Source organism: Enhydra lutris, unplaced genomic scaffold (assembly GCF_002288905.1).
Source record: "Enhydra lutris kenyoni isolate GAN:26980312 unplaced genomic scaffold, ASM228890v2 scaffoldscaffold22, whole genome shotgun sequence".
In the NCBI taxonomy this organism is placed as follows: domain Eukaryota; kingdom Metazoa; phylum Chordata; class Mammalia; order Carnivora; family Mustelidae; genus Enhydra; species Enhydra lutris.
In genome coordinates this window covers 4,454,684-4,467,688 of record NW_019154106.1, presented here as the reverse complement: position 1 = coordinate 4,467,688, position 13,005 = coordinate 4,454,684, and positions in this window count along the sequence as shown.

Sequence of the window (13,005 nt, the reverse complement as noted above, 5' to 3'; positions counted from 1 at the left end):
GCTACACAGTATAAAGGACAATCCCACTGCCCTTGCTCGGTTGACTTGAAGGGATGCCTACAGGATCTCGTTGAGACAAAATGGTATTTTCTAGAAAGTATACAAAATATAGCCTCATGAAAGAAAATATGAATGACCAAAGAAAAACATATACGCAATGATTATATGACTGTGTGAGCACGGGGGAGCCACACCAGACATGATTTACCACATTAAGAGAACAAAGGGTAAAAATCATATGATCATAGATGCAGAAAAAACATTTGATAAAACTCAGCATTTTTCATGCTTCTCAATAGGGGCATCTGGGTGGCTCAGTCAGTGAAGTGTCCAATTCTTGATTTCAGCTCAGGTCATGATCTCAGGGTTGTGGGATCAAGCCCAGCATTGGGCTCTGTGCTGGATGTGGAGCCTGCTTGAGATTCTCTATCTCCCTCTCCCTCTGCCCCTCCCACTCCCCCATCTCTGTCTCTGTCTTTCTAAAAAAAAAAATAAATAAATAAATAAATAAAAACCCAAACCCCAAAACTCTCAATAAATTGGGCATAGAAGGAATGTACCCCAACATAATAATGGCCATCTATGACAAGATAGGGTTTTCATTTCCTTTGGATAAATTCACCCAGAAGTGGGATTACTAGATCATAGGGTAGTTTTGTTTTTAATTTTTGAGGATCCTCCATACTGTTCTCCAGAGTGGTGCACCAGTGTGCGCTCCCACCAACGGTGCAAGAGGGCTCCCCTTCCTCCACCTGCTCACCAACACTTACAATCTCTTGTCTGCTTGGCGACAGCCATCAGAACAGGTGCAAGGTGACCTCTCACTGTGGATTTGGTTTGCATTTCCCTGATGATGAGTCATGTGGAACACATTTTCACGTCCTTCTTGGCCATTTGTATGTCTTTGGAAAAACATCTATTCAAGTCCTTTGCCCACTGTCTAAGTGGGTTTTTAATTATTTTATTTTATTTTTGCTACTGAGTTATAGGAGTTCCTTAAATGTGCTGGAGAGAACCCCTTCTCAGATATATGGGTTTGCAAATATTTTCTCCAATTCGTCAGTTGTCTTTTCATTTTGTTGGTTGTTTCCTTGGCTGGACAGAAGTTTTTTAGTTGGATGTAGCCCGTTTTTTATATTTGCTTTTGTCGTTGATGCTTCTGGTGTCCTATCAAAAAATTCTTGCTGAAACCAATGTCAAGGAGCTTTTTTTCTGTTCTCTTAACACTTTTTTTCTGTTCTCTTTAACACTTGAGTCTAAAATTTAAATCTTTATTTCTAGGTGTGGCAGAAACACTTAAGACCCTCTGAATGTTCATGTGTCCCCCCCCAACATTTCTAGCCGTTTGGCAAAAGGTAAGACCATATAACTTGCATCTAATTTGTCACGTGCATGTCAAGTTAATTTCTGTGAGCAGCAGTGAGGTAGGGACCCAACTCCGTTGTTTTACATGTGAATATCCGGGTTTCCCAACATGGTTCTTGGTTCCCTCATCAAATATTTGTTGACTGTATATGCATGAATTTCCACCATTGTTTTCAATCTATTTGTGTCTTTATATTTCAAATACATCTTTTGTATGTAGAATATTGTTGCTTCTGATTTTTTTATTATTTTTTTAAAGATTTTGTTTTTGGGAGAGAGAGAGAGCACACACAGAGGGAGAGGGGCAGAGGGAGAAGGAGAACCCCCGCTGAGCTGAGAGTCCCATGTGGGACTCAGTCCCAGAACCCCAGGATCATGACCTGAGCCGAAGGCAGACGCTTAACCAACTGGGCCACCCAGGCACCCTATTGTTGTTTTTTTAAAATCTCATCCGGCAATGTCTGCCTTTTGATTAGAGCGTTTAGTCCAGGAGCTGGCTAATTTCCTGTATTGGTTAACATTTCAGGATCATTGGGCCAGTGTCTATCATAACCACTTAACGTTGCCTCTGGGACATGAAATCAGCCACAGACAGTAAACGAATAAATGTGTGTGGCCCCGCTCCCATAACGCTTTATTTATAAAGATGAGCAGCAGGCAGTATGTGGCCTCCTGGCCACAGCTGGGGGACCTTTGGTTTCGTCCATTTATGTCGAACGTCATTACCGGTAGGATTGATTTATTAATGTTATTCCTTTTGTCTCCCCTGTTTTTTGTTGTTGGTGGTGTTTCTTCTCCAGAGATCTGAGCAGAGGCTCACCCCCCTGCAGCTCCCTTGTTGGGGAGGTTGATGCCTCATTTCCCGGCTGCTCTGCCCATCCCATACTCTGTCCCCCCGATACCCCAAGCCTGCAAGGCTTTGGCCCTCTGCCACCCAGACTTCGGCCCTCTGCCACCACTCCCATGTTGGGAGAATGCGTAGACCCAAAAGAGTAGAAACCCCACACACAGCGCCTAGCGCCGGTGTGTCTTCCAAGGTCAGGCTCCTCTCTCCTACCCGCCTGCCCCTGGTCTCCTGCCGACGCCTGCCGTTTGGTTGATCACCCGGGAATTCTGGCCAAGCTTCCATCCAGACTCTGGGCCTCACTCCTCCTGCAGCGATCTTGTTTCCAGAATTTTTCTCCCCACACTTCCAGGTCCTCTGCCAACGCTGGGCTCTGGACTCTGCCTGCCCTGAGCCGGGCAGATTGAGGCTTTCCAGTACTGTCGCTGTGGGGCTGGGGAGAGTCCCAAGTCCGGGGCCGGGCTTTCATGCCTGTACCCATCTGTTTCCACCAGCTGAGGGCACTTCTCCAGGAAAGGGGCCTCGGCGAGAGGTGAGCCCAGCCTCTGGGGCCACCAGCCTAGGAGAGGGCACGCGGGCCGGGCGCTTCGGGCAAGCACCCACGAGAGAGGCTGCGTTCTCCCTCTGCCTGGCAGATGGGTTGGGGCCGGTCTTCCAGGAATTCGATTCCTCGAAAGACCCCCTGCTCTGCACGCGCCATCGCCCTCCTTTCCGCTTATCTCTCAGCAAATTCTTCTTAACCCCGGAGCGAGCCCATGATTTCTCTCTGCAAACACTCCTGGGATTTCAGGTGCCCGAGCGACAAGGCCCGCCATGGGAAGATTTATTATAGAGGCTCTGACTTGCCAGCCTCATCTGTCCCCAGTGTTTACCAATGTCCTTTCTCAGGAAGGAAATCAAGTGCCAAGCTCTTGTTCCGCAGGACCCAGCCAGAGCCTGGCACTGGCCCAGGCCTTCTCCCTGCAGGGTGGGGGGCGCGGGGGAATAGCCCCATGGGAGGCTTCCTTGAAAGGGATTTTAAAGACTTGGCTTTCTGAATTTGAAATTTCTTGAATTTCTGATGGTACAAAAACATATATTGATTGTTTTGCTTTCTTTAAAACACATACTAGAGGGGTGCCTGGGTGGCTCAGTCCCTTAAGTGTCTGCCTTTGGCTCAGGTCATGATCTCGGGGTCCTGGGATCACGTCCCATGTCGGGGTCCTGGGATCACGTCCCATGTCAGGCTCCCTGCTCAGTGAGGAGTCTGCTTCTCCCTCTCCCTCTGCCCCTCCTCCTGCTTGTGCTCTCTCTCTCTCTCTCTCAAATAAATAAAATCTTTTTTAAAAAATTAGATTTTAGGGGGCACCTGGGTGGCTCAGTGGGTTAAAGCCTCTGCCTTCGGCTCAGGGCATGATCCCAGGGTCCTGGGATCGAGCCCTACATCTGCCTCTCTGCCTACTTGTGATCTCTGTCTGTCAAATAAATAAATAAAATCTTTTAAAAAATTAGATTTTAGGATCTTTTTCTATCATATTTCTTGGGTAAATCTTGCCTCCAAGTTTGGAGCAGCTGACTCACCCCTGACATTAGAGAATGTCCGTGTTCATAATCTCCAAAACTTAGAATGTGCTGGTGACTTTGGAGCCGACACTCTTTATTTTAAAAAACTAGCGAAATGGACTATTGGAGCCCAACCCTCTGTTCTCCACCTTTGAAAAGAGAACGTGGTTATTGAATATCAGGCAAATAGGGGATCCTTTGGAGAGAAAAGGACAGCCCAGAGTCCAGATCCTGAAAGCAGACAGACTGAAAAGAGATGTAAAAACCCTTTCAAGGAGAAAATGACGGCACCAGTGATGCTATTAGACGCCTGGGACTAATCACGGCTGGTGCTGGCTGTTGTCAATTAGCCTGATTAGCCGGATGGGGGGTGGCGGGGGGTGGTGGTGGCGCGGGGTGGCCTTGCCGTCAGGCCTGCCAGCAGCTGAATGTTTGCAAAGGGGCCGGAGTTTCCGAAATGTTACACTATCCGGAACTGAATCCTAACCTATACATTGTGGGAAATTTAGGAAAATGGGGCAAAAAACCCATAAGCAAGCAGAGAAAAACATAAGGGCGATGAATGTTACACTGTGATTTTTACGGTTATTTTTCTGTTTTGTTTTTTCCACTCAGTCCGAAGAGGACCATTGTATGATTTTTTTCCCCCTGAAATCTGTGAGTGGGAGGCAAGATTACTCACATTAGAATTCAGCCAAGACATTAAGTCCATTAGGGAGCCAGTGCAGCTAGTCCCCGGAGCTCAGGAGAGGGGCCAGCCAGCCCGACCTGCCCCGGGGCCCTGGGCCACTGCTTCCCCATGGGGCTCCCTGCCTGAGAGCTCTGAGGCTCCAGGGACTGGTCCACAGGCCTCCCCGGTGTGGACAGGGGTCCCTGCCGGAGAGCTGGAGGGGAATGGCAGGGGCTCACACACCCCCTGACCCTCCCCTCGAGCCGGGAGGGGAGAGAGCCGGGTCCTCCCCAGGGAGCTGCTGGGGGCCCAGAGTGCCCTGCTGAACAGGGCTGACTCAGACGGCCTGCCCCCCCACCCCCAGCGAAGCTCAATCCTGAACCCTCCTTGCTCACCCGGGCCCCATTTCCCATCTCCCACCAGGGCCCATTAGGGGCCATTTCCGGGCCCCGGGCGTGGACCTGGCTCCCTTGCCACGTGTCTGCCCTCCGAGGCAGGTGCCCCACAGCTGGATCCTGCATTTCCTCCTCGCACTTCTCTTGGGAGTGGCCTCGTGGATAAACATGGGGTTGGCGGTGCCTGGCGACCTTTGACCTCACACCCCCAGCTGTGGTCCAGCTGGGCTCTCGCAGCAGGCCCCGGGGACCCCATGATCCTCGAGTCCCTTGAGTCCCTGCAGATGACTGTGCATGGGGTGATGGGTTGGGACACACGGAGTCAGCATGAAAACGCGGTGGGCTCGTCATCGGCTTGGAACCACAGACCCGGATATTTGCAGCATAACCTAGAAACGACGAGGCTGTATTTTGTAAGAACCCCCTCCACGCTCCCGCGCCCCCACGGGGCCACACCCAGAGCACCTCAGGTTCCCTTCCAGCCCACAGCCCTCCGGAGGGTAAACTGAGGCAGGGAAGATGGGAAGGGGTACGCCCTGCTCACTCCCCTCGGCTCATCTGCCACCCCCACGGCTACGTGTGGCTCTCGTTCGCGGGTTTCCGTGCCCCCACAGTATTCTGTGAACGAAGGACCACAATTTATGTGGTGTTTGATGGATATTTGTGTCGCAGAAACAAAAAAATTGCCACTTTCATACCACGTATTTAGCCGGTTTCAGGATGCTTCGGTCTGATGTAAGGGTCCCCAGAGGAAGACCCCCTTGATCTGAGAGCCCCGGAGTCACAGCTCACAGAGCTCTCCCTCCCCCCTGCTCAGCAGATCTCCATGCCTCCCTCTGGCTCCCTGCTCGGGTCCCATGTTCCAGGCCGGCTGCTCGGTCGGGTGGGGGGGTGCCCTGCGAGGCGGGGAGGGGGGAGACACGGTCCCCTGGGCACACTGTCTTCCCCACTTGCATTTATCCTGCGAGGTGACATTTGAAGGCCCAGACACAATTTTTATCGAGCAAATGTCATCGTGCTAGACAGGAGTTTTGTGGTCTCCTGCCACGTCCCTGCTGGGGACACCGAGTCCCAGAACAACTTGCTCTGATCCTTCTGCTGTCTCATGTCGCGGACCGACCTCGGGAGAGGCTGCTCTGGAAACAAAGCTTAGTGGGGAGGACTGGGAGGGATTTTGGGGGACAGTGCCTGCCCCTGCACCTGGGGCGGACTCAGCAGGTCTGCACCCTGTGCCTGTGGACCCCAAACCAGAGTTACCCAGGACCTCGGCAGCCCTGGTCAGTGAGGGGCCTCTGCCCACCGACCTGTGACCTCTGGCCTGGTCTGAGGTGTGTGTCCCCCATGGCAGGAGCAGGTGACACGGACCCCTCTCCCGGGAGGAAGTCCCCAGGCCGGGCCCTGAGGGCAGCCGGTCCGTCGACCCTCCAGGCCTGTGGTCTCTGCCGAGGGTGCAGAGCCACGTGGCAGCCCCTCCCGTCTCCAGGTCCTGCAGCAGGTGCAGTGGCCGCCACATGTCCCCACAGGGGACCAGCGAGTCTGCGGTGTGAGCACTGGTCCCACGCTGGCTTCGGGCTCCACGCCTCCGCCCCGCTCCCGTGTGCCCCCCACGCCTCTGGGGCCAGGGACCCCATCACCCCATCTCGGCCGGACTGCGGCTGCAGAGTCACTCCTGCGTGGTGACGGCTGTGGGCGCAGGGACAGCCCACGTGCGTTTGCACGACCGTGTCCCCCCATGGAGAGGTTCAAGCCCCACAGCCCCGCAGAGCTGAGTCCTGCCCGCGGCCTGAGTGAATGTGCGGCTTCCGCCCCTCGTGGCTGAGCCTGCATTTTGATCGGGGCCCGCGGGCCAGAGTTCCATAAAGTTTTATTGGCACGTGGCGGCGCCTCTCCGGGCACACTGGCGTCAGGCTTTCGCGATTGTGGCTGACCCCGGGCGCCCCACGACCCTGGAAACAGACCCTCCCTGACCCCGATGGAAGGACTGGTGGGCGCTGGGCTTGGCTCACGGTGAGCCCCTGGCTGGCCTCCCCGGGCTTGGAGCCTGTGACCCCTCAGTGCCCTGAGCCCCTCTGTGCACAGAATTGCGTCAGGGCCTCCCAGCCCAGCTCTCCTCCTGCGAGCTAGCCCTCGCTCCGAAGGGTCAGTTCTCTAGAATGTTCTCAGCTCAAGTTCTTAATTCTGGCAAATGGTCTTGAAATGTGTTTCTAATAGCTTCAGATGAAGCTCAGATCTTGTTAGGTGACGTCAAAGCAAATTTAAATATAAATCTCCATTTGCCTTAAATGTTTCAAATATTAAAGTCACCAACAGTGAGGCAAGTAAAGGAATAAAAATGCAAACGAACGCCAGAGACTCGCTCCCCGGCAGTGGCGGGGGCCCTTCCCCAGAGTCTGGCCCCCGCGGCAGCTGGTTCACCGGGTCCGAGGGGAAGCGTCCCGGCTCTCTGCCCGAAGGAGCTCGCATCTTGGCTAGAAAAATCCAAAATATAACCACGGAAACAGCTCCTCGGAAGAGCTCATCTCTAGTCTGTGTTCAGGAAAAGAAGTCATCTGCCCGTGAGCTTCGATGGCCCAAATTGCTGATAATTTCAGCATAAATTAGGCCATTATGTGCTGCCCCAACTGTTCTCTTCCTTGTTGATGAAAAGTGAGGGCTGAGTCTTGTTCTCCTTTCCAGGCAGGAGGGGTGTGGGCTGGGGAGGGGTGTCCCTGGCCAGGGTCCCCCAGCTCCTTCTTTACTCCCCTGGTGAGACCCTGGACAGACACCCCCCCGTGGGCCCCAGGGGCCAGTTCCAAGACACCTTCGAGGGATGACAGAGCAGCTGGAGAGAGGCTCTGAGCCCCGACGGGACGTGTGGAGCCCGTGGGGGGTCCCCGTCCTGTAGGGGCCTCTGGGGTGCGGGCCCCAACACACAGATCAGGCATCTGCTCGGGCTGCCTGGGCTTCTGGGGGCACGACACGGCCAGGAAGGGCAAGGGTGCCATGGGCCGAATCTGAGTGTCCCCCAAAACATGTGTCAAAGCCCTAACCTGCCCCCCCACAACCACGTGACAGTGTTCAGAGGTGGGCCTCTAGGAGGTGGTTAGGGTCAGTCGAGGTCGTGGGGTTGGGGCTGGGCTGGGATCAATGTCCTTGGGGGAAGGGACCCCCCGTAGCTTGCCGGTGCTCTCTCCGGGCTGGCCTCAGGCGAACACATAGCGGGAGAAGAAGGCTCTGGCTGGACCGGTCCTGCTGCCCCCTTTCTCGGGGACTTCCAGCCTTGGGGACACAGGGACATAATTGTCATTGCGGCTGCCCGGGCTGACCTGGGCACCGAGCCTCAGGCCAACCACTGGGAGGGCTTCGCCGGGAAGGAACAGCGTGAGCAAAGGCAGGCACGGCAGGACGTGGGAAGCCCGGGTGTGGAGGTGGCCCCGGCGGGGGGGTGGGGATTGGGGGGACCTGAAGGCCAGGCTAAGGGGCTCAGCTTTTAGCTTCTGGGTGGCGGCCAGCACCGAGCCATTTTTGGAAGAAACACGCAGGGACTGGCAGTGCGGTAAGCAACGGGTTCCAGCGCCGCGTGGATTCGTTCTCGTCGCCTGCCTCTCCCCACGGCTGTTTCCCACCAGCGTCTGGCATGCCAGCGGCAGGTACAGCCCCTGAGCGCCCCGCCGCCCCGCTGGGCAGGCTGCCGACCACAGCCCAGCGGACGTGGGGGCCGACGGAGATCGGCTCATCCTCTGCACAGCAGCCCGGGGAGCTGGGGACCCTACTCAGCCGCTTATACAGCCGTGATGGGCGAATGGGGTGAGGGCACCTGCTGGCCGCCCCGGGGAAGAGCCCAGAGTCCGAGGCCCACTTTGGCCACCAGGAGACAGAGGCTAGAGCGCCCGGAGACCGAGTAGGGGACAGCTGCCAACTGGGGCTGTCCCGAGAGCGCACCTGGCCCATCGAGGGTTCCCAGGTGGCCAGACCAGGCCCAGCCCTCCCGCGTGTGCGTGTGTGTGTGTGCACGTGCGCGTGTACATGTGTGTGTGCGTGTGCGCGTGTGCGTGCGTGTGTGTGCGTGTGCGTGTCTGCCTGCAGAGGCTCTGGCTGTGGGCCGCCGGGAGGAGGCACTCGGCCGCGTGGCTGCCCTGTGGTTCCGCCTCCGACTTCCCTTCCCCTGTTTCCCAAACTGGGGTTCAGGGTGGGCAGCTGGGAAGGAGCTGGGATCTGAGCTGACGGGGAAGGGTTCTCATTAGCCTCTCCCCTTGCTGCGTTGGCTGCCCCGACCGGCAGCCCCGACCGGCAGCCCCGACCGGCAGCCCCGACCGGCAGCCCCGCCCGCCACCGCGTCCAGCCTTGAGTCCAGCCTTGAGTCGGGGCTGAGCGGGGCCCCTCCTGCCGGGAGAGCTGGCCCTTCGCAACACAATGTGCCTCTAGCCACAGAGGGTCCTGCTGCTCTGAGTGACCAAGACTGTGACCAGGGAGCAGCCCCCGGTGGCCTGCCGGGCCCTGACGTGTGGGGGCGGTCTCCCCGCCAAGGAAGGGGCTTGACCAGCAAGAAGAGAAGGCAGGCAGGAGGCTCTCCCCCTCAGAACACTTTCATGGGATTGGTTTGTTTTTAAAGAAAAGTTCATTTATTATACATTATTCAATTAGGAAACCTGCCCGGCACGTTGAGGCTTTTTAGAAACGCCAAAAATAACCCAATCAAGTCCAACTCGATCGGCGAACTAGTCTGTATGATTTCCAGAGTGGACGCCGGCGCGGCTGACATCAGGAGCAGGGACAGAAAGGCGGGGCGGGGTGTCCTGATCGAGGGCCTGGAGCAGGGGGCGTGAGGCTGAGGCGGGGACAGGACTCCAGGCAGGGTGGGCAGATGCCCCTGGGCCGGGCAGGGACAGGAGAGGTGGGCCCTGTGTCACCAGCTGGGGGGAGGACAAGAACCACTCAAGACGGCAGCCCCGTCCCTCCCTCGGCAGGTCCCTGCTCCGGGGCTGGAGCTCAGGAGGCGGACAGCCTGGCCGGTGACACCTGCTTCCTTGCCGTGAGGACAACCAGGGTCTGTCACCCGGAGGCAGCAGAGGGACGTCTGACAGCCAGGGCAAGGCAACCGTAACCCAGGGCTCAGGTCATCCTCAGAGACGTGTGCACACTCTCACAGACACGCCTGCACACTCGGACACTGGCGCACACGTGTGCGCACACTCACGCTGTGGACGCTCACACACGCATCCGTAGCCATTGGTGCGACGGTGTGTACATGTGCACACTTGCACACAGAGCCGGCACATGCTGGCTTCGTCTGAAATGACCTCCTCGCTGAGCAGACGCCTTGCACCTGTCGCCGGGTTTTACTGGGCGGGGAGCTGCTGGGGCTTCAAACACACACGTTCCCGGAAACGACGGGGACCGCTCCTCCCCGAGGTCGGCCTGGAGGCGGCCTGGAACTCGGCGGTGGGAGGACTCCTGGGAGCTCCCGGTGAGGAGGTAGGGGTGGGGGATTGGTCTGAGGGAGAGGCAGTTGTGCGCGGAGTCCGGTGACCCCCAGCCGGGGCTGCTTCAGACCTCTGTGTCCCTGGGCCAGGGGTGAGGCCAGCCTCAGCTTCCCCACCTGTAATGCAGCCTCCAGCAGGCTCCCAGGACCCTACAGCCTGGAACAGTCTAGAAGTTGGAGCAGATGTTCCTCCCACACTGGGGGCTACAGTGCCCCTTGTCGGTCAAGTGTCTGACATCGGTTCTGGGAATGTCTGGTCCAAATCAGTGGCTGTTCTCAGAAGGAACAGAGTCTTCAGAGACTGTCACTTCCCCTGTGGCTCTGGCTTCTGGGGCGGGGGGGAGGGGCAGGCCGCCTGGGCTAAAGCAATGGCTCTGGACAGGTGGGAGGTCAGCCTTGTCCCTGGGCCAAGAGGAGGGGAGGAGCAGGGCTCCGGTGGGAGGCAGACCCCTGAGGGGGAGAGCAGGGAGGGAATGCTAAGGGGGGAGGGGGTCACCCTGGTCTGTTCACGGGGGCCCAGCTGTCTTCGTGCTTGAGGGCCCATCTCTGGAGTCCAGTGGACCCGGCTTCCATCCTAGCTCCGCCGCCCTTCCTGGCTGGAGGACTTACCCTTCTCTGAGGTTCTCTTTCCCCCCAGTTGAAGGAGGTTAACGATTTCAGCTCTAAGTTACTCAGGAATTTTTGGTTAATGTAATGGAAATCAGCTTGAGATGAGCTAAGGAAGAGAATCCATTCAGGGGCAAGAGAGCCGCTGGGCCTCAGGTAGCCCTGCTACGTGGGCCCGAGGACTAGCTGCCCTCGCTCTGCCCTCGCTCTGCCCTCTGGCCTCTTGCTTTCCGCCTTGTGGCTCCATTTCTCTCTCTCCTCCTGGCCTCCTGAAGGGCAGGAAGTGACATTCCTAGTAGGAAGCTTTCATTCTTCAGCCCTCAAGAGTACTCTTTCTTTGTCCCAAATTCTGAGGGAGGAGGTCTGACTGACCCAAACTGAGTCAGGTGCCCGAGATACCCAGACTGGTCCCATAGTTCTTGCGGGGGGACCTCCTGGTACAAAAAGGCTGCCAGGTACCGGCCCAGGCAGATAAGGAGGGAGGATATGGTCGCTGTGAGCTGGTGGGTGGTCTCACACAAATGGTAAGAGCCACCAATCTTACAAATGGTAAGATTCAGGACATGAGCCCAGGTCTCAGTAACTCTAAGCCCTTGGTTTTAACTCCTGCCCTAGGTTGGGTTCCCTTCAGCAGAGCCTGAGACGGGATTGTTCTATAAGTGGATTATTGAGGGAGCAACCTCAGGAGAGGCCTTTGAAGCAGGACAGGGCCAGAGAGGGAGCAAGGAGTGTGCCAGCCTCGTCCTCCCACAGGGGCGCAGAAGCCCTGGGGCGCTTCTGGCCTGAGCTGGGCAGGTCCCAGGGCAGAGGGCAATCCCGTAGGACGGGGGCAGTGGGGAACCCTGAGCGCTTGGAAGGGCCTGGGGTGCCCAGGGGGCTCTGGGCACAGCACAAGGATAGCTGCCACGCTCGCTCTGCTCCCCAAGCTGGGTGCCGCAGACAGTGGCTGATGGACAAGGGCCCGAGTATGGCCAAGGACTCGGGCGCAGATGGGTCAGTGCCGGAGCAGGAAGGCGAGAAGAGGGGAGGGGATCCCCGCACACTCATGTCTGCCTGCCCCCCAATTCAACCTGCTCCCCAAATCCCTAGGGAGAGCGATCCCGGGGGAATGGCTCATAACCGAGCCCACAAGGGCAAACCACCCCCAGAAAACCACAACCCACACCCCACGCTGCGTGCCATCCGTATTCAGCCGGATTTCCGACACACGAGAGGCACGTGTTCCGATCTCAGCTATGGTCCTCATTCACGAGCCCTTCTGTTCCGTCACGATGACCCAGAAATGCGTCCCCCAGAAGTGGGGATAATGCCATCTAAAGGGTCACGCCGCCCTCACGATTCTCTTGACAGACACAAATTTATATAATAATCAGAAAGCATTTTCGACATTAAGGGGCCCAGCAGCCCAGCTGCAGACGTCTCGGCTGGCCATGCCATCAGTCACGCCCACCAGCCTGTCACCTTGTCACCGAGGCTTCCAGCCTCCCCGGGAACACAGCCCCCTCGGGAAGCTAACTGGTGAAAAAGCGTCTCCCAAATTACTCCTTCTCGGGGGAGTTTATAAGGAATTACATTACTTTGAGGATAATCATTGCCTCTGGCCATTTTTTTTTCACATTTTAAAGACAGTGGTGAAACGTACGTAACGTAACATTTGCCATTTTCTACGTTCAGTGTGCAAGTCATCGGCATTCCATATGTTCCCAGTGCTGGGCAACCATTGCCACGACGCATTTCTAGAAGTTTTTCCTCTTCCCAAACAGAAACTCCGTCTGCTGTTAAACACCGACTCCCTGCCCTTCCCCCGGCCCCTGGTGGCCTCAGACCCACTTTCTGCATCAATGGATCCGACCCACGTGCGTGGAATTGCACAGTATTTGTGCTTTTGCAACGGGCGTCTTTCTCTCAGCCTCGTGTCCTCAAGGCCACGCACGTGGCAGCAGGTGTCGGAACGTTCTTTCTTTTTAAGGCTGGAGGATATTCCGTGGCACGGACAGGCCACAGCTGCTCATCCTTTCATCCACCGATGGACACGTACATTGCCTGTTGTGAATACTCCTGCTGTGGACACAAGCGCGCACACCGGCTCATTTGGGCAATAGAACGTACTAGAACGAAGTCA